Source organism: Geotrypetes seraphini, chromosome 1 (genome assembly GCF_902459505.1).
Source record: "Geotrypetes seraphini chromosome 1, aGeoSer1.1, whole genome shotgun sequence".
NCBI lineage: Eukaryota > Metazoa > Chordata > Amphibia > Gymnophiona > Dermophiidae > Geotrypetes > Geotrypetes seraphini.
In genome coordinates, this window is record NC_047084.1 from 240,229,086 (window position 1) to 240,251,715 (window position 22,630).

At 44.4% G+C, this 22,630-nt stretch overlaps 1 protein-coding gene across 3 annotated transcripts in view; it reads left to right on the forward strand.

Annotated features, from left to right (window-relative positions):
- The window catches only part of PPARGC1A (PPARG coactivator 1 alpha), a 260,571-nt gene that overhangs the window by 107,247 nt on the left and 130,694 nt on the right, over window positions 1-22,630 (forward strand). The gene's annotated exons all lie outside the window — the stretch shown is intronic.

Genomic DNA, 22,630 nt, shown 5'->3' on the forward strand with positions numbered 1-22,630 from the left:
TATCAATGACCTGGAAAAGGAGGCAAAGTGCGAGGTTATAAAATTTGCAGACGATACCAAACTGTGCGGCAGAGTTAGGTCCAGGGAGGAGTGTGAGGACCTGCAAAGGGACCTGGACAAGCTGGAAGACTGGGCAAACAAATGGCAAATGCGCTTTAACGTGGAAAAATGCAAGATCATGCATATAGGGAAAAAGAACCCGTTGTTCAACTACAAATTGGGGGGGGGCATTATTGGGAGACAGCAGACTTGAGAGAGACTTGGGTGTGCTGGTGGATGCATCACTGAAGCCATCTGCACAGTGCGCAGCAGCCTCGAAAAAAGCCAACAGGATGCTGGGCATCATAAAGAGGGGCATAACAACCAGAACACGGGAAGTCATCATGCCATTGTATCGAGCGATGGTGCGTCCACATCTGGAATACTGCATTCAGTATTGGTCGCCGCACCTCAAGAAGGACATGGCGGTACTTGAGAGAGTCCAAAGGAGAGCAACAAAACTGGTAAAAGGGCTGGAACACTGCCCATACGCCGAGAGGTTGGATAGGCTGGGGCTCTTCTCTCTGGAAAAAAGGAGGCTCAGGGGAGATATGATAGAGACCTTCAAGATCATGAGGGGCATAGAGAGGGTGGATAGGGACAGATTCTTCAGACTGAAGGGGACAACAAGTACGAGGGGGCATTTGGAGAAACTGAAGGGAGATAGGTTCAAAACAAATGCAAGGAAGTTTTTTTTCACCCAAAGGGTCGTGGACACTTGGAATGCGCTACCGGAGGAAGTGATCAGGCAGAGTACGGTACAGGGATTCAAACAGGGATTGGACGGATTCCTGAGGGATAAAGGGATCGTGGGATACTGAGGGAGGAGCTGGGATGTAACACAAGTATAGAAAGCTAACCAGGTAATAAGTATAGAAACCCAACAGGTCGTGCATGTTCAAGACCGGAGGGTTAGGACTTCGATGGGAAGTTAGGACTTCAATGAGAAACCAAGGTGGCAAGGGAGCCCCTTCTGGTGATTCAGACAGGTCGTGACCTGTTTGGGCCGCCGCGGGAGCGGACTGCCGGGCAGGATGGACCTATGGTCTGACCCGGCGGAGGCACTGCTTATGTTCTTATGTTCTTATGTACATTCGGGTACAGTGGACATTTTTCTGCCATGAGTTTTGTACCCACAGCAAATGGAGACTTTTACATTAGAGAATGACAGGGTGACAAAATTAATCATCGTTCCCGTCCCCGCGGATAACCACAGGAAACCATCCCATCTCATTCTTTAGTGCCTATCTCAACCTCAGTCCTTCTATACCAGCATTCTTCAGTGCAAGGATTGAGGGTCAGTGGTTGTGCCCATTCATTGATTTTTCCTCTCTCCTTACAGAATGACATGGAGATGGTTTCCTGCAGTTATCTACGGGGACGGGAATGGTGATGAATTTTGTCACTGTGCCATTCTCTATTTTACTTGACTTGCTCAAGACAACAAGGATCTGTAGTAGGGTTTGAGCTGGGCTCTCCTGGTTCTCATTCTACTGCTCTAACCGTTAGGCTGCAGCTCCAAAACACCACCGTGAAATGTTCTGCCTTCATGCTTCTTTATTCTTTTGTTCATATACCTGTATATTTGTTTTTAAACTTTTGCAAGCTAATTTGTGCTTCTTACAAGTGCTGTTAATGCATGGAAACTAGTTTGGGCACACCAACAGTGTTTTAAACATTAACCATTGGAATGATTAACCATGCCAAAATACTAGTATGATCTAGTAAACTCTGGAATTTGTTGATGGAGAAAGTGGTGAAAGCAGTTAGCTTAGCAGGGATTTAAAAAGATGTGGATAACTTCTTAAAAGAGAAGCCCATAAGCCATTATTAAGTTGGATGTAGGGAAATCCACTACTTACTCCTAGGCTAAGTAGTATGAATTTTTTTTTTTCTTTTGGGATCTTGCTAGGTACTTGTGACCTGGGTTGGCCACTGTTGGACATAGAATACTAGGCTTGATGGACCTGAGGTCTGTCCCAGTATGGCAGCTCTTATGTTCTTAGTAATGGACTTGATTCATTGAAGGTTTATAGTGCTTTTATTACTGAAGAAGATAAAAAGCCTTATGGTTACTGCAGGAGGATGAGAATCTGGGAAGCCAGTTTCCAATTCAGCTGCTACTCCTTGTGATTCTGGGCTACTCACTTAACTCTTCATTGCTTCAGGTACAAATTTAGATTGCAGGCCCTTTGGGACAGGAAAATCCTACTATTCCCGAATGTAACTTACTTTGAACTACTGAGGAAGGCTCGAGTTCAATGCAAATCCCTTCCCTTCTATTTCATTTTTATAGAAGTCATTCTGGTGTTGCTGATTTATCAGAATTACATTAAATGTGTACAAAATTGAGACGTGAAGATAGGTAAAAGGTGGACCTCCTTTTAGTGCCATAATCCAGGGTACAGGGTGATACATTTCATGTAGATTGAATGAGTCCTTTCCAGAAATGTCTTATAGTCTAAGAAAGCACCAAAAGCAACAGAAGGGCACTTCTATAACAGGGCATCGGTATTTATGCACCACTTGTACATGTAAATTTACAGCAGGGCTGCCCAATTCCGGTCCTTGAGATTTACATACCAAGAAGGCAGTGCAGGCAAATCTCTCTCATGCATATTCATTGTGGATATCCTGAAAACCTGGCCTGCCAGTAGATCTCGAGGACCGGACTAGGGCAGCCCTGATTTACAGAATACCGGCACTTTTGTGGCAAAGTGTACAGTTACACAGTAAGGACTAATTTCTATATAGGGCGCTGAAAAATCAGTGCTGCAAAAATGTGTGCTGTTATCCTATAAATATGCTTCTATCAGAGTATGTCTATAAACTTCTTAAACATACTTTATTACCCCCCACCCCTCTTCAAATGCTTAGTTTTACATGAACTTCAGCGACTCCACTCAAAGCTCGAGCCTATCATTGCTTTAAGCTTTATGTGCCCAATCGTCATTGGTCCACTTCTTGATTTATTATATACAGTGTTCCCCCGCAAATTCGCAGTTCGTGGACTCAATCATTCGTGGTCTGCTCCGACCGCCTCTTCCTGTAGTAAAGTGGGAATACACCAATCAGGAGCTGCATGTCAAAACAGCTCCTGATTGGTGTAGCCCAACTTTGCTACAGGAAGAGGCGGTCGGAGCAGACCGTGAGTGATTTTATTTACCCGCCAGCGCTCCAGCTGCCCTCTTCTGCCTCCCATGCCTTTTGACAGTTGAAAAACCACATTTGCGTTTTTTTGAAATTCACAGGGGTTCGTGGAATGGAACCCCCGCAAATTTCGGGGGAGTACTTTTTCTAATTTAATATAATTGTTCTATTTAGTAAATGTAGTATTTTCTTTAATACAAATACTTGTAGTTTCACAGACGGGGTTAGTGACAGCCTACATGTTTTGCCTAGAGCTTTTTCAAGGCTTTTCCCCTTGTAGTTGAACCACCATTTCTTACATACCATCTTAAATTAATTTTCTTAATTGGCTTAATCAGCACTGATAATAGAAAGTGCCATTAAAAAACAATTAAAAAAGAAATTAAAAAAACTAATTAGCCAGTAGGTGCCTAACTTGGTAGATTTCAGGTGTGCCCCGAGACGCCGGGGAGGAGGAGAGGCGCCGGCACCAACTGACTGCCTCCTTCTCTCCGTGCGTCTTCCTTCTAGCACCCACCACTGGTGGCTCATGGCCTGTCTGGAGGGACCTTTGTGCATACGCAGATGTTGACATGATGACGTCATGCATGTGCGTGACCTCATCGCTTCGACATCTGCTCATTTCCAGATGCCTCGAGCCAAGGCCACTACATTTACCCCCTCTTCTATGAAACTGCGATGGCAGTTTTTAGCGCAGAGAGCCACGCTGAATGGCTCATAGAGTTCCTATGAGCGTCTGGAGCAGTGCGGGCCATTCAGCGCGGCTCTCTGCACTACAAACTGCTAGAAGAGGGGGTTAGTGTGCCGTGGCTTCACAAAGTTTGCGAGACACCGCTTTATAGAATCGTCTCAGAAATGGTCTGCCCTATACGACATGTGTCAATAGAAAAACTAGAACAAAACAAAAAAACAATCCAACCAATCTGTAGTAAAAAAAAAAAGTCAAAATGACCAAAACAAGGAGAAAAACTGTAGAAACTTACACCCAATCTACATCTCACATTCTCCTTATCACAATCTTCCCATAGGACCCCTGAGGAAGGAGTGTTTTCTGAAATACGGACCGTGTTGGGTCCTGTGTACTCTCATACAAGAGAACCATTTGTTTGGAATGTTACGTTGCATTTTTTTCAATAAAAATTAGACTTTTATACCTTGCACATCGTTTCTGCAGTTTTTCTCCTTGTTATCGAAGAAAAACTAAAAAAAAACATTTAGGGAAGCAAAGCCTATGTCAAAAAGATGTAGAGCAAAGTGCTGGAGCTAATGACATCAAAGGAGAGAAAACAGATTTGGGGGGGAAGGTTCATTATAAGGTATTTTCAAAAGACACTAGCGAAACAATGAAGTTAGAATATCCCAATAAAGAGGTAATAGTAAAGGCTGAAGTAGTCCCGGCACATTTAAATAAAGAACAGCTAGTGATAAATGATTTCAAATTACCTCTGCTAGGCAGGATGCAAATGCAAATAAAAAAAAACCCATACTTTACATTGTCTATACGACAATGCCAAAGGTCTAAAGGATAGCACTGAAGAGCTGAATGTGTGGCACTAATGAGATGTAGATATAATGGGCACCTCAGAGACTTAGTGGAAGGAGCGCAACACTGGCAATATATTTTAAGAATCAAACAGGAAACCAAATGCAATGAATAATCTTTATGCATAGATAATCCATGGGCGATGAGGAAGAGTTTAGAGAGTGGCATTTTCAAACATTTGCATGTGGCATAGACATTATTTAAAAACAACAGGGTACATTTTCAGATAGGTGACAGCAAGAGGGTTATTCAGCAGCACTAAATAGATGTCGTCACTGAATATTTCCTCTGATCACCTCGGCACTATCTAGTGGCAACATTGTCCATGGGCAGAGCCTAGGTAGAGTCGAAGATGATCCAGTTAGCAGCCCTATTCAGATTTCTAACTGGATAGCCAGTTGGATAGAGTTAAAACAGCTTTTGTGCAGTCCTATATCTGGTTACTTATCAGGTTTGTGTTCTGAATATCACTGCTGACCATTAGCAGTTCCCAGTTGGCACCAAAAGTGTATATACAGCATTGACTGGTATCGGTGCTGAATATTTGGTTTTATTTTAACCACAATATCAGTACATTGGAGGGTTGCCAATATAACAACTGTTTTTAAAAAGGTCTCTGGGTGATACAGGTAACTATAGCCTGGCATCAATTCTGAGTAAAACAGTAGAAATTATTCTAAGAAAAACAAAATTACTGATCACTTAGGCATGCCTTAATGGAAAAAAGCCAACATGTATTTAGCAAAGGAAGTCTTGTTTTGCCGGGTCTAGGCTACATCATGGCCATTTAAGAGCCACCAGTTCAGCGTGGCCTGGGGCTCCAGCATCAGCACCTCTCCCCCCCGAATGCAGCATGTGGTTTGCGATGACCCCCCTCCTCCATCAGCACACCCCCTGATGCGGCATGTGGCACATATGGTAGGGTGCATGTGGTGCATGTGGTGAGGAGACAAATCTCCCCCACCCCCCAACACTCCACCTTGATCAGGGAATACCCCTCACAACTCCCAATCCAGCACTCTACCTCAATCCAGCAATGCCCCTCCCCAATCCAGCACTCCACCTTGATCCAGCAGTACACTCACACACATTAGCACTCAACTTTGAGCCAGCAGTGCACCCACTTGCATCATCACTCCACCTCAATCCAGCATGAAGGGCCATGCTGAACAGTCCCGCGATGAAAGGTCAGTCCCATTCCTGTTTTGCCAATTTATTGCACTTTTTTATTTATTTATTTATAAATTTTCAACAAATATACAACATAACAAATTAAACAAATATAATAATACCTACGTTAATAATATAAATTGCAAATGTATACATAACAACATCGAAAGTTAACCAGGTCAATGAGTACACTTTTTAATGATATAAATAATGGTTAGCCAACTGGTGGGAGCAACATTTTAGATAGAATGCAAAATTGAATTGAGATATCCTGGATGTACCGACCTAGAACCTGTTCTAAGGAAACAAACAAGCAATCCACAAAATCCACAATAGGCAACAAAAAAGCAGATTGATGAAAATTAACCAGAATCAAAATGTATTCACCACAGCAAGGTTAAATATGCATAACTAGAAGCTAGAACACTGCTTTTAGGTGGTATATTGGAAATGCAATACACCTTTTGGTTGAAATGGCCATTTCAGACTTTTAAACCTTGTTGTGGTGAATACATTTTGATTTTTGACAATTTTCATCAATTTGCTTCTTTGTTGCCTTGAGCCTGTTTTGGAATACATTGAGGAATGGGCATTTATACACTTGTGAGGTGAGGTGGCAGCATCCAGTTTAGAACCATAAATGTCTAAAATATCGATAGAGTTAACACAACAACATAAACACTTATATACCAACAATATATGTTTACTGTATGTTCTGATGTACCAATAAACACATCTATGTGCCAGAACATAAATGTTTATGTTCTCTTAGGCTTCCGCGGCTGGCATCATGATTGTAGCAGGTTTCTGGGTCTCTCTGCATCTGTGTGGAAAGAACCGATGTTTCAGCCATCATGCTGTGGCTTTCTTCAGGGTATGCTGTGAGGTCTGCAGTGTGTCTTTATATATAGTGAACCCACTATATAACAGGTCTCGCAAGAACTGACGGCAGCCATTCAGGAAGAGACGCGGGTCCAGGCAGAAGCACAGAAAGCTTGTTCCTGCCCGTGCTGATACACGCTGGACCACCAGGCTATAAGGGGGATTTAAAAAGGTACGAACAGGGGGGCGGGGGGGGGGGGTTAAAAGGTACGACAGGGCGAGGGGTGTTTAAAAAAGGTACGGGGTGTTTTTAAAAGGTATGAAGGGGTGTGGGTGTTTAAAAAAGTACGGGGGGGTTTAAAAATTTGTATCTTCGCTGCATAAGATGCACCGACATTTCCTCCCACTTATGGGTGGAGAAAAGTGTGTCTTATGAAACAAAAATACGGTACTTACCAAATAAATCAAAGAGGTATTTGTAAAAATCGTTTAACCTTTTTTCCTCTTGTAATTTTCCCATATTTTCTTTTCTATTTTAAATATTGTAGCTCTTTCTGGGTCCCTCTACATTTTTACCTTATTGTATCTTTGTATTTGTTATTATATCAAGAAGAAAACTGCAGAACAGATGTACGTGATGCAGACACCTGATTCTCTAACACGCTGTTGTGCTCCACTTCGTTCCTTCCAAAGGAAAACTTTGGACGCCTGAGGACGATTTTTTAAAATCAAAACATGGACTGTGTTGGGTTTTGGTTTCTCTAGAACTAAGGTGGATTATTTTTAAAACAATGTCTTGATTGACTCAATAAAGTGCCTGCATAAAGTACATCTGTTCTGCAGTTTTCTTCTTGGTTTTTGTTTGTTCAACATTCACTGCAGACCCATTGGATTTCTCTTCTCTTGCTGATCTTTGTTATTATGTCTACGTGTGGAGGGGCATAATCAAAAGAAACGTCTAAGCCCATTTTGGGCTTAAGTCGCTCAAAGTCAGACATAAGTTGGATATGGGAAAAGGTCCATTTTTGAAAAATATGTCCAATATATATATTTTTTTTCAATAATCGTCTAACTGTACGTCCAGCCGTCTGATCATCCAGACCGCTAAGTCGTCCATCTTTATACCCCATCTTCGTTCATAAATTCGTCCAAGTCACAAACGCCTAGAAAAAGACCTTTTAGACATGGGAGGGGTCAGAAAAGTGATGGACTGGACACCCAGACATGGCACCAGAGTAGTGGGGTACCTTACAGGGCACTGCTGTAAACTTCACAAAACGAGTCCCACATAAACATCTCACTACAGCTCCCTTATAGGTCATGATGAGCCCCCCAAAAAAAAAACATCCCCAGAATCTACTAGACCCACCTATCTACCACTCCAATAGCCCGTATGGCTGCAGGAGCCACTAATATGGCAGTACAAAAGGGTTAGGGGTTTTTTTGGGTGGTGCACATTTTTCACAATGAATGCAGTGATTAGAGTGGCTTATGGGCTTGTGTCTTCCTCTCCATGGTTCACTAACCCATCCCCAAGACCACTTAAGCCACCTCTGTGCAGCTCTACTAGGCTTTCCTATGCCAGGTGCTGATGTTCTGGAGGCAGATATGTAAAGTTGTTATTACAATTTTTATAGGGAGGGGCAGTGATCATTGGGGCAGTGAGGGGAAGTGGGGTCTGTAGTTTGTGTCTGCAGTGCTTATCTGGTCACTTTGGATACCTTCTTGTGACATAGACCTGGTTTTAGATGGCCTAAGTCACAACGTCCAGGTTCCATCTAGGCAGTGTTGTAAAACTTTCGGTTATACATGCTGTACGACTAAGTCTAGGATGGCCCACGGCCTGCCCAAATCACGCCTTCGACACTCCTCCTGACAGGCCCCTTTTAGCTCTGGTCGTTCAGCAGCACTGTGAAGGCCTAGGTCGTCTAAAACCCGGTTCGATTATTGACACTTGGACGACTTGTCTTTTAGATGTCCAAGTGCTGATTTAGGCCAGTTTTTAGACGTTTTTCTGTTTTGATTATGAGCCCCTTATGCCTTTTATGTAATATTTTTTTCTTTTTACTCCCCACTAATTTTTAGTAAACCGCTTAGTCTTACAAAGAGCGGTATATCAAAACCTTAATAAACTTGAAACTTGATCTAATGTACCTGGGATAGTGGAGGATTAAGTGACTTGCCCAGGGTCATAGGGAGCAGAGTAGGGTTTGAACCCACAACCTTAGAGTGCTGATGCTGTAACTTTAACCACTACATCACACACTCCTCTTCTCTTGGGTCCCATTTATTGAATAGCCCTATCTGTACATACAAATAAAATATACAATGTAAAACACTACTTTTTGTGATTTTAAAGATACGGTACTTATGACTCAAAATGGCTACTGTTGGAGATGTTATACTACGAGTATTTAAAGGATCTTGACCTCACTTGCCATAGTTTTGGGTGTTTTTTTAAGTTCTTATGAGAAGCAAGGTTTGAGCTTTGTTCAATTATTCTTTTCAAATTAATAACTTCTACTGAATGGCATTAAAAGCCTAATTATTATAACTAAATATTCTACTGAGATCATATTCTGTGATTATATTATATGCACTTATTTGAAAAGGGGGGGGGGGGTGAATCCATGGTATAATATGTCAAGCAGCACTCTAATCCAGCATTTTTCAGTCCAGACCTTGGAATACACCAGGATGATTAGATTCGCCAGATATCCACTATGGTTATACCTAAGATAGATTTCCATACACTGCCTCCTTTGGTACACATGGATATTCATTGTGGATATTTGGAAAACCAGACTTAGCAAGCATCTCCTGAGGACTAGTTTGAGAGCTCCTATTCACACCTGATCATTTAAAATCTTTATGTTGTGACAAACCCGCAGCCAGCTTTGCCCCTGTCCCTGTAATGGATAAAAGCAGAGCACGGTCCCTGGTCAGGAGAGCTGACCAGGTTAAAAGTAAGGATAGGGAATTGGCTGACCACCCCTCAGTCAGTGAGGTAGAGCAGGAAAGGTATGAGCCTAAGAATATCCAGCAGAGAGTGCCATATCAGAATAAGTTCATCAGAAAGCCTGATAGGACTTTTACGGAGAAGTGGAGTTCTAGTCCTGCAAGGTATGCACATTATCAGCCTAGGAGAAACCAGAGTTATTTCCCTAGGGATTTCTTGCCCAACCCCCCTGCTCCTAGGAGAGAGGGGTGGGACTATGACACACGTAAAAGCAGAGCCCTGAATCACAGAGAGGAGAGCAGGAACGGAGGGGAAGCTGAGGAACCAAGGCCAAGGCACGACCAGCAGCAGTGCAAACAGGCAGATGAGGAGAGAAGTCTCCCTCCTCAACCCCACAGTAGTGAGGACCAGTGTTCCCTCTAAGCGGGCGGGTGTTGTGAGCAAACTTTTTTCACCATGAGCCAAAAATATCGGGCGCCAGCAAGTTATGAGCCAACTCGCCCGATTCTCCTCTCGCCGCCCTGCCATCTGCCGTACGCCTCTTCCGATCGTGCGCTGTGACGAGAAACGTGTGCGCTGCGATGTAATATTTTGTGCGCCAGCGCACGCCAGCGCAGCTTAGCGGGAACACTGGTTCAAATGGTTTTATTTATTTCCCCAAATTTATTTTTGTTATACGCATTGAAAATATTTGATATTGCGTTTAAATCAAAATCTCAATAAACTTGAAACGAGTGCCCGTGAGATTGTGGGAGGGTTAAATACTCAAAACTTAGAAGTTTTTGCTACGCCAGCTTTCTGGTATCTTTACATACAGTGGCGTACCTAGCATATGTAACATCCGGGGCCCATCATTTTTTGGCACCCCCCCCCATCTGTAAGAAAAACATGATTTTTAGTAACAAACCACACGTCACACATGAGTACCTAGGAAAAGGCAGCATCTTACATATTGCAGTGAGCAGTACATCAATACACCCATTGTAAAACTAAACAAGCCAGACCAGCACAGATCAATCCTACACCGTCAATCCTAACAGAAAACCATGTCTTTCGAACACACAGAACACAGAAAACACCTTCGCCTAGTAAGGAATATGTAATCACAAACTAACCCCTCCCTCTTTTACAAAACTGTAGTGTGGATTTTAGCTACGGAGGTAACAGCTCTGATGCTCATAAAATTCTGAGCATCAGAGCTGCTACCACCAAGGCTGGTGCTAAAAACGCTTCACAGTTTTGTAAAAGGGGGGATAAAATAAAAATACATAGACAAAGGTTAAATTGAACCAGCAAGAAGCTGGACTCTGCATACAATGCTTCACAGAAACAGTGACACATGTCTCCTAAAGCAATAAATAAATAGAAATTTTTTTCTACCTTTGTCTTCTGTGGTTTCTCCTTTCCTCATCTTCTTGTAACTCTCTTCCTTCCATCCACTGTCTGCCGTCTCTCTTCCCCTATATGGCATCTTCTCTCCTTCTATGCCCCTTCCAGAAACTGTATGCCTCCCCCTTCCATCTCTCCTTTCACCCCATTGGTCTGGCATCTCTCTCCTCGCCTTCCCTCTCCCACACCTCTCCTCATAGTCTGGTATCTCCCCTTCCCTGATTCTCTGGCATCTCTCTCCTTTCCTTTTCTTCCATCTTTCGCTCCCCCTCCATGCTCTCACATCTCCCCCTTCCTTTTCCCTTAGACTGGCATACCTTCCTCCTACGCTCCAAGCCCTGGCATCTCCTTTAATTCCCTCCCTCATCTTCCTTCTCCCTCCAGCTGGGTACCGCAACACTCTTCCCTGCAGCTCTGCACTTCCCCACAATTGCCATGCTTCGGTTCCTCTTCTTCCTTCCTTCCTCCCCCCCCCCGCGGGACCCTGCGGCACCATCAACTCTTACTCCCTCTAATGTCGGCCCTGCAGCTCCAGACTTCCTCGCACCTTCTCCCCTCCCCCTTTGGATCGCTATTATTTTAAATGTTATAGCCGCGGAGCTGTATCCATCAGTGGAGATGTCTAACCTCGGCCTGCCCCGGAACTCTTACTGCAACAGTGACTTCCTGTTCCTGCCTAGACGGGCGTCTGCTGCAGTAAGAGTTCCGGGGCAGGCCGAGGTTAGACATCTCCACTGATGGATACAGCTCCGCGGCTATAACATTTAAAATAATAGCGATCCAAAGGGGGAGGGGAGAAGGTGCGAGGAAGTCTGGAGCTGCAGGGCCGACATTAGAGGGAGTAAGAGTTGATGGTGCCGCAGGGTCCCGCGGGGGGGGGGGGGGGAGGAAGGAAGGAAGAAGAGGAACCGAAGCATGGCAATTGTGGGGAAGTGCAATCCCCCCAATGCGTCCCCTTACCTTACCTCCCCTTACCTTTGCGACGCGTGTGTGCGCTGTGAAGAGAAACTTTGCGCTGCGATGTAATATTTTGTGCGCGAGCGCAGGCCAGCGCAGCTTAGCGGGAACACTGGTGAGGACGTGGAGATGGCAGAGGACTTCCCAAGCTAGAGCCCAGCTGCTGGAAAAGAGGAGGCAATGGACACTGCTGAAGTGTGTCCAGAAGCTGACTATAATCCAGAGGGAATGGAGGTTAGTCCATAAGCTAAAGGGAAGCCAAGTATCTGTCTCACTAAGCTACGTTTGAGTGCTGGCTCTCTGTGACCAGTGCTCAGGTGTCCCTGATTAAGGAGAGAAGGAAAACCTCTCCATTTCACTTTGGGACTGCCCGGAGGTTGTTGTTTGCTAAAGGAACTGTTTCTTTGATAGTGTGAAGCCTCTGTGTTAAAGCCTTTGTAAACCTACCAGCTTATCTAATATTCTGCTGTGCTCCATCGGCTGGGAAGCTCAGCTGATGCTAATGAGCCTAGGAGTCTGCTCTGAAAACTATACACGTTACCCAGCTAGGTTAGCTGAAAAGCCTGGAACTTTATTTCTAAAGTTTGCCACTTCATTTATCTGCTTTGTGATGCAGTTTGCTTTCATTGTTTGGAAGTTTATTTTCATGGCATTTCTGTTTATTTGAACCCTGGTGAAGAGGACTATCTTTAAAGCAGAGAAAGTCCAGGGAACTGAAATTGTATGCCTTACTTGAACTTTAAGCCATTCTGACAATTCTGACAGCTGTATGATATTTTTGTTTTATGCTTAATTTTTGCATTTCATGAGGGTGGCTGAAAGTATTCAGACCCCCTGTTCAATAAAGCCTACGTATGTGAATTTGAACAAACCTGAATCGTGTCTCCTTTTTGGAAAAGTATCTCAGTGTGGCCTGGCAGACTAGGCAGGTGCCTAGGTCTGTTGTACCTGAAAATCATTCCTCTTTTCTGGGGAAGCCACGCTGACAGGTCAGGATTCGGCACAGCTAAGCAATCAGCTCAGTGCAGGGGATAGCTGTGTGACAATGTAGGTTACTGAATTTCTTTCTACATACTAGTAAGGAGCATTTTCAAGAAAATATCTAAGTCCAGAAAAAAGCCCATTCTGATCATGATGTCTTAAAGAATCCATCCATCTCACAGCCATAATCAAACAGGAAAAGAATCAAGATTTCCTGTTTAATTATGGCTGTGAGATGAGTGTTTTACACTGAAAATGTCCAATATCAATAGCCATTTTCATGAGTGAAACATCCAACTTTTGAATGACAAGAAACCAGGGACAGGAACATCTCTGCTTGATATCATTTTCAAAAATATGACAACACAGTTGCCCTTGCAGCGCAACAGAGCAGTCCTGTGGTTAGCGCAGTGGATTATAAACCAAGGGACACAGGTTCAAACTCCACTAGCACTCTTTTTTTGTAAATGTGATCCCTCCAGGACCTGAAAAATAAATATTGTACCTGAATATACATCACTTCTTCAGGCTTACAGGTATTGTATATTTCCACATGAAATTGTCATTATTGACAACATGCTTAGGGTTGCCTTATGGCTCCAGAAAAAGGAGGATAGATTGAGAAATCTGGGTTTAATTCTTTTGAAAGCAATGGAAGCAAGGAGGACAGACTGAGACATCTGGGTTTTAGTTGTACTGAAAGCAATGGCAGTAAAACCCAGATGTCTCAAGCCATCCTCCTTGTTCTGGAGCCATATGGTAACCCTATTCATGCTTAACATGCAGTATCCCAGCGCCTAATTGTAGGTGTCTTTTCTTGAATCTTCCCTTAAGTGGGTAAGTGGGAACTCTGTCCCCCCCTTACTCTACACATGGGTATACCCCTTAACACAGTCATTTCCAACCCAGTCCTCAGGGCACACCTAGTCCCATCAGGCTTTCAGGATACCACAATGCATATTCATGAATTAGATTTTCATGCAATTGATGAAGAACATGCAAATCTATCTCATGGATATTTATTGTGAATATCCTGAAAACACGAAGGGACAAAGTATGCCCAAGCATTGGATTGGGAATGGCTGCTCTATCAGATTCATGCTATGCAGCATAGCTGGATTTCTACAGAACAGCTCTCAGGTACCATACTGTTATAAGTATGCATCTATGCATAAGAACATAAGACTAGCCACACTGGGTCAGACTAATGGTTAATCTAACCCAGTTTCCTGTTTCCAATAGTGATCAATTTAGGTCCACATTACCTGACAGAAACCCACATAGTAGCAACATTCCGTGCTACCGATCCAAGGGCAAGCAGCAGCTTCCCCCATATCTATCTGAATAGCACAGTATAAACTTTTTCTCCAGGAACTTATCCACAACTATTTTAAACCAAGATATACTAAGGGGGAAATTCCATATACGACGCCCGGTCTCAGCAGCTGCCTAAACAGCTTTTGAGAATCGCACATGGGTGTCCTATATTAGATATCCAATATTTCCCACTAATATTCAACTGTGAATAAGGTAGTAACAATATTATTAAGAGAGGTAGCCTCAGTCATGGAGCCTACGCGTAGCCATTCAATGACTGGGGAATTCAGCGTAGCTGTACTTGCTCCTTCAATCTCCAATCATTGGCCTCACTCTCATTATCATTAATCAAACTTACTAAAATTTAAATCCTTATTATTATTTCTTCTTTTATTTTTTCTTTTATTTTTGATATATAAACCTTTAAAATAATCTTCATACACACCCTATCACTTCCTACCATTCATCCTTATTCACATGTTTGAGACTACACTATCTTTATTTATTATCTTCATACCTTTATAGAATTCTACGTTTCAATATTATATATTCATTAGATAGTGGCTTATACCAGCCTATGTATCAATTAAACAGCACTTGTATTTAATAGCTAATTCAAGCCGACTTATCTTTAAAGCAGCATTCAACTTAAATCAGCACTTGTATTTCACGAATATAGCCAACGTGGCCAGCGTTTCGTGGGCGAAACTTCACGCTCACTGCATCAGGGCCAAATTATTTTGGAAACAAGATGTGCTCAAAGTGCATTTAGTTAGTGCACTTTGAGCACATCTTGTTTCCAAAATAATTTGGCCCTGATGCAGTGAGCGTGAAGTTTCGCCCACGAAACGCTGGCCACGTTGGCTATATTCGTGAAATACAAGTGCTGATTTAAGTTGAATGCTGCTTTAAAGATAAGTCGGCTTGAATTAGCTATTAAATACAAGTGCTGTTTAATTGATACATAGGCTGGTATAAGCCACTATCTAATGAATATATAATATTGAAACGTAGAATTCTATAAAGGTATGAAGATAATAAATAAAGATAGTGTAGTCTCAAACATGTGAATAAGGATGAATGGTAGGAAGTGATAGGGTGTGTATGAAGATTATTTTAAAGGTTTATATATCAAAAATAAAAGAAAAAATAAAAGAAGAAATAATAATAAGGATTTAAATTTTAGTAAGTTTGATTAATGATAATGAGAGTGAGGCCAATGATTGGAGATTGAAGGAGCAAGTACAGCTACGCTGAATTCCCCAGTCATTGAATGGCTACGCGTAGGCTCCATGACTGAGGCTACCTCTCTTAATAATATTGTTACTACCTTATTCACAGTTGAATATTAGTGGGAAATATTGGATATTGAATATTATTTATATGTTTTCCCATTGGGGATCTTTATATAGTGTGTCCTATATTAGAATCACATCTGTCCTGATGGACAGGTGCCTAACCCCACATAAACACCCCGATTATCTAACCAGCGTCCATATCACAGGTGCCGGTTAGAGAATCGCATTGCCACTGAGCTGATTGCTGCAAGTGAATCTCCCTGTGGTGATCAGTTTAGTGGCAGGAAACCCATCTCCCCTGCAAAGCTGGCCAGTGAAAGGGATGCCAGCGGCAGGAGGGAGTAGCATCCCTCCTGCCTGGGGATGTCTTAGGGGAGTGGCGGCAGGAGGAATTGGGCACTCTTTCTGCTGTAGTCATTCGAGGGCTCCTGCAGGATGGAGTAGGCATCCCTCTTATCGGGGCATGTCTCCGGGGAGTGGCAGCAGGAGGAATTGGGCACTCCTCCTGATGTGGACATTCGGGGTGGGGGTGCTTCAGGGGTTCCGGCAGGAGGGACTGGGCATCCTTCCTGCCAGTCAACTTCATGGGGGGAACAGGTTCCCTGCTGCGACCACTAAACTGATCGCGGCAGGGAGATTACATTGCATTGTGCTGGCCTACATTTCAGGCACCTATTGCAGCCCTAGGGAGATGCCTTGGGCGAGTTTAAGCAGCCCTATGCGCCTCCCTAGGCTTGCAAAAATGCCTACAATGTAGGCTGCCTGCCTCAGGATGTTTGTTTTTTTTAAACATGTGTCTCGATTGGCTGGTTAGACAGTGGTAGGAAACCTACCACTGCCTACAATCGGTACACCGTTTATATAATTTGCCCCGTTTATAGAATTTGCCCCTACCACATTCTCTGCAAATGTGTTCCAGAGCTTAACTATTCTTTAAGTGAAAAATGTTTCCTCCTATATGTTTTAACAGTATTTCCATGTATCTTCATTGAGTGTCCCCTAGTCTTTGCAATTTTCAAAATAATAAAAAATTGTTTCCTCTGGGTTTTTGCAGCTGGTATCATGTTTGCTGTAGGTTTCTGGGTCTCGCTGCGTCGTGTCAAGTAGAAACTGATGTTTCAGCCATCATGCTGTGTGGATTTCATCAGGGTATGCTCTGAGGGCTGCAGTTTGTCTTTATATATAGTGGGTCCACTGACCTGATTGAGAACAGGGAGCCCTATTGGTCATGAATTTTAATTTTGGTGGGAACGTTCGTTGGTTTTCCATAGAATGGAAAAATCTCTGGGTTGTATATTCTCACCAGGGACTTTTCCATTCTTTGGCAAACCAACAAACATTCACATCAAAATTCAAATTTATGATCAATGGGCCTCCCTGTTCTCAATCAGGTCAGTGAACCCATTACATATAAAGACAAACTGCAGACCTCACAACATACCCTAAAGAAAGCCACAGCATGATAGCTGAAATGAGACCCGGAAACCTGTAACAGGCAATATAAATTTGATTCACTTTTACCCATTCTACACTACTCAGGTTTTTACAGACTTTGATCATATCCTCCCTCAGCTTCTCATTTATAAGAACAATGGGTGCATAAACATTGTTTAGTTTACAGAAATGCCCTTCTGTAGATTTTAAAATGACCTCCGTCTTGTCTCAAGGAGACTGTTTATTTGACCAGCTATCCTTCCCACATATTTTTCCATTTTGTAGTGATCCACATTTTCAAATATTTCTATGCTTGCTTAAAAGAAGTTATGTAAGAAGAAAGAAAAGCAAAGTAGAACACTGCTAGCTAATGTGAATGTGTTTTATGTAAGGATGTTATTACAATGTGATATCTTTTGTAAATGAACCATAAATCAACATTGGATAAGAAATTTATCTCCCCCTTTACAGCGTGTGTACACATGTGAAGTAGATAACTTATACAATACATAGGCAAACATCACTGTACAGGCAAGGGCAACCTCAAAGACAACCTGCTGAATAAATTGGTAAACCAAAATAATATCAGGCATTGCTCAAGCAGGCAGGGATATCGTTCTCAGTCTTTAATCCTTAGACACTGACAACTCAAAGGATTGCTTTTGCTACAAAATAAGTTTTTGAGGTTCAAAAGTCACAGTTTTAGCACCAAATTAAAATGCATTCTTGAATGCGTTTAATGGAATTGTGATTGGCAGCTTCCCACCAAGATTCCTATAATTTTTGTGAAAGTGCTTCACTGAAGTTGAGCATTGGAGAAAGCCACCAGAGGACCTACAGATGGTGGTCCTAATTTACTAGTACCGTATTTTCACGCATATAACGCGCGCGTTATATGCGTTTTTACCTACCGCGCATACCCCTCGCGCATTATATGCGTGAGCGCGGTATACAAAAGTTTTAAAACATAGTTCCCACCCCGCCCGACGCCCGATTCACCCCCCCAGCAGGACCGCTCGCACCCCCACCCCGAACGACCGCTCGCACGCGCTCCCACCCGCACCCGCATCCACGATCGGAGCAAGAGGGAGCCCAAGCCCTCTTGCCCGGCCGACTCCCCGACGTCCGATACATCCCCCCCCCCGGCAGGACCACTCGCACCCCCACCCCGAAGGACCGCCGACTTCCCGACAATATCGGGCCAGAAGGGAGCCCAAACCCTCCTGGCCACGGAGACCCCCTAACCCCACCCCGCACTACATTACGGGCAGGAGGGATCCTAGGCCCTCCTGCCCTTGACGCAAACCCCCCTCCCCCCCAACGACCGCCCCCCCCCAAGAACCTCCGACCGCCCCCCCAGCCGACCCGCGATCCCCCTGGCGACCCCTACGACCCCCCCACCCCCCTTCCCCGTACCTTTGGTAGTTGGCCGGACAGACGGGAGCCAAACCCGCCTGTCCGGCAGGCAGCCAACGAAGAAATGAGGCCGGATTGGCCCATCCATCCTAAAGCTCCGCCTACTGGTGGGGCCTAAGGCGCGTGGGCCAATCAGAATAGGCCCTGGAGCCTTAGGTCCCACCTGGGGGCGCGGCCTGAGGCACATGGGCCCAACCCGACCATGTGCCTCAGGCCGCGCCCCCAGGTGGGACCTAAGGCTCCAGGGCCTATTCTGATTGGCCCACGCGCCTTAGGCCCCACCAGTAGGCGGAGCTTTAGGATGGATGGGCCAATCCGGCCTCATTTCTTCGTTGGCTGCCTGCCGGACAGGCGGGTTTGGCTCCCGTCTGTCCGGCCAACTACCAAAGGTACGGGGAAGGGGGGTGGGGGGGTCGCCAGGGGGGTCACGGGTCGGCTGGGGGGGCGGTCGGAGGTTCTTGGGGGGGGCGGTCGTTGGGGGGGAGGGGGTTTGCGTCGAGGGCAGGAGGGCCTGGGATCCCTCCTGCCCGTAATGTAGTGCGGGGTGGGGTTAGGGGGTCGCCGTGGCCAGGAGGGTTTGGGCTCCCTTCTGGCCCAACTACCAAAGGTACGGGGAAGGGGGGTGGGGGGGTCGTGGGGGTCGCCAGGGGGGTCGCGGGTCGGCTGGGGGGGCGGTCGGAGGTTCTTGTGGGGGCGGTCGTTGGGGGGAGGGGGGTTTGCGTCGAGGACAGGAGGGCCTGGGATCCCTCCTGGCCGTAATGTAGTGCGGGGTGGGGTTAGGGGGTCGCCGTGGCCAGGAGGATTTGGGCTCCCTCCTGGCCCGATATTGTTGGGGAGTCGGCGGTCCTTCGGGGGGAGGGATGTATCGGACGTCGGGGGGTGAGAGAGAATACAGCATGGAGGCTCTGATCCCGATAAAGTCCTGGCATTAGCCAGGTGAAGTGAGATACATCCCAAGATAAGTCCTGGCATTGGACAGGTGAAGAGGGATGGGAAAAGGACAAGGATCACTTTGCTCTTTACAGAAAATCTGCTCTCACCCCCTGCAACTGACATCTACCTTATCTATCTCTGCAGATGATAGAAACAGTAGATTAACTATGGAAAGATATTTCACCATTAACTGAAGAACATGCAAAGATGGAGAAATACGCTGTTTTATGAGTTCAATTAGCTACTGTAGGAATAAAACTAGAGAAAAAGCAACAGGTCCTGAGGTTGTGGGCTAGCTGTGGTTTTACACCAAGGCCCACCCAGCCAGATATCATAAAGAGATAAACAGACTGTGGTCAGAAGACAGAATTCTCAGAAGGAAGAATTCATAAGAAATATCATCTAATAGAAAGTATCGGAGATGTTCAAAGTTGGGAGGGGGGCTTGTGCTCGGAAATACTAATATGGTGGGGAAACAGGCATTTCGGGGAAAAGGTAGACTTTACGGGAAACAGAGCAGACATGTAACATGACGTAGGTAAGAATAGCCAATAAATGGATGTAGTTAGGCAGTAATGCATAAGTAAATAGCCAATAGGGATGTATCATGTGATGTAAACCAACGTGGTGTTGGCCACTAAGAAATGTATAAGAACCAGGCCTTTAGAAGAGACAGACCAGACATCGGAGGACCTCTAGGCCTAGAGGTCACCTTCTGTACCACTTTCTATTACGCTGTATACTAAATGATTTATTCCTGTAAGCTGTTATTGATTAGATAAATAAATATATACTTATTGAAACCAGTATATAAGGCTAGAGGTCTCATTACCGAGGTAGGCCTGGACAGCGGCCTATCTACCTCAGGGGGGGCATCAGGCTTTCAGGATGGGGACAGACCTTCAAGGGGGGACAGTGCACGGAAGTCAGGGGGGGTGAACGGAGAGTCGGGACAGCGCACGGAAAGTCAGGGCGGGCGAAAGGAGCGTCGGGCAGCATGCGCGGTATACCCGTGAGCGCGGTATACCAAAGTTTTTGTACATATCATCGTGATTTCTGCGCGCTATACCCGTGTGCGCGTTTTATACGGGTGCGCGTTATTTGCGTGAAAATACGGTAATCCTTTAAACTCTTGTGAAGCACCCTAAAATCTTTGAGACTTGGCTAAACCACAAGTCAATGTAAACCCAAGTTGAGATCCCTAGTACCTCTCCATAACACCCAACTCGGGTTTACATTGACTTGTGGTTTAGCCAGGTCCTAATTTACTAACAGGATTTTCCATTGTGGGCCAGATTCAGTAAATGGTGTACATAATTAGGACAAAACTATAAAATCCAAATAGCCTCAAAAGGTACCACAAAGAAAATGAAGCAGCAAAACAACACAAAGATAGTGGAACAGATCGGATGTACCAGTTTGTAGTTCAATAAGCATCCAAATAACTTAAAAACAATTCACAAAGGATGTATAGAGGATAAAAACCAAATAATGTATAAAATAAAAGTGACCCAACATGGGCCGTGTTTCAGCAAAATAACAATGCCTTCCTCAGGGGTCTTATAGGGTCCTTGGCTGTCTTAAATATAAAAGTCACAAAAAAATCTAAGTGGTAGGAGGCTACAAACAAGTAGCAGAGCTCACAAGACTCCAATGTAGGCTGGCGTCACTTGTTTATAGCCTCTTAACCACTTGGATATTTTGTGACTTTTATGTTTTTATATATTTTAGACAGCCAAGGACCTTTAAGACCCCCCTCAGGAAGGCATTGTTAGTTTGCTGAAACACGGCGTGTGTTGGGTCATTTTTATTTTATACATTATTTGGTTTTTATCCTGTGGGTAACTTAAGACTGTATACACTCTGTGGATTGTTTTTAAGTTATTTGGACGCTTATTAAACTACAAACTGGTACATATGATCTTCTGTTCCATAATCTTTTTCTTGTTTTGTTGTGTTTTTTTTTGTTTTTTTTTTTACTTTTATGTTTTTATATTTAAGACAATCAAAGACCCTATAAGACCTATGAGGAAGGAATTTTTATCTTGCTGAAACACGGCCTGTGTTGGGTCATATGTATTCTATACATTCAGTGGTTTAGCGAGAGTGAGAGATGCACAGAGTGGTAGTGCCCCTCCCCCACCGACTTCACTTTTCCCCAACATATTTCTACTCTTTGCCGCTGTAAGCAGCAGTGGTGCAGTGGTTAAAGCTACAGCCTCAGCACCCTGAGGTTGTGGGTTCAAACACATGCTGCTCCTTGTGACACTGGGCAAGTCACTTAATCCCCCCATTACCCCAGGTACATTAGGTAGATTGTAAACCCACCAGGACAGAGAGGGAAAAATGCTTGAGTACCTGAATAAATTCATGTAAACCTATTCTGAGCTCCCCTGGAAGAATGGTATAAAAAAATTAAATAAATACATAAATAACCTGCTGCCCATGTCAGCATCGGCTCTCCTTCTGCCATCACTTCCTAGGTGCGGGACCCGGAAATGACATCAGAGGGAGAGCCGACACAGTCGCAAGCAGTAGGTTGGAGTTGCTGCTCGCGCCAGCAAAGAGCTAGAGGTACATTGAGGGGGAAGTGAAGGTGCGTGTGAGGCAGGGTGAGGTGTGCGGCAGGGTAAGGATGGGGGTGGAGAGGAGAAGGGATGCCAGCGCCCCCTCACCAAGATGGTGCCTAGCGCGGACCGTTCCCTCTTACTATGTTTATTATCCTGTGGGTCATTTATGACTGCACATAAGAGCCAGAAAAAATCCATGCCAAGCGCTATTTTATAAAGGGCTGAGATTTATGCCTCCTGAAACTTGGTGTAAATCCTGGTGTAAGTTGGGTACACAACCCCGGTATTCTACAACACTGTACCTACAGTTTTGGAATGCTCCTGATCTGCCCGTGCCCGTCCCATGGCTATTCCTCCTTTTGAGCTGCACACAAGACACTTTTGCTGCGCAACATTATATGATGAATATGGTAAAGTGTTTGGAACCCTTGCCCTGGCCTTTTGGCTGTTTTATATTCAGTTTGTTACAACTGTATACGCTCAAAAGTTGTGTATGTAAATTGTGAGCCGCTTTGGTTTTAAGCGGATTATAAATGCAGATGCATGCGTAAGTCCAAATCAGCGCCAGTTGATATCAATAATTAACTAACTGTTCATACATTTACCCTGTGTGCCCATATAGAATTCGGAGGTCTGTGTGCATGGAGAAACT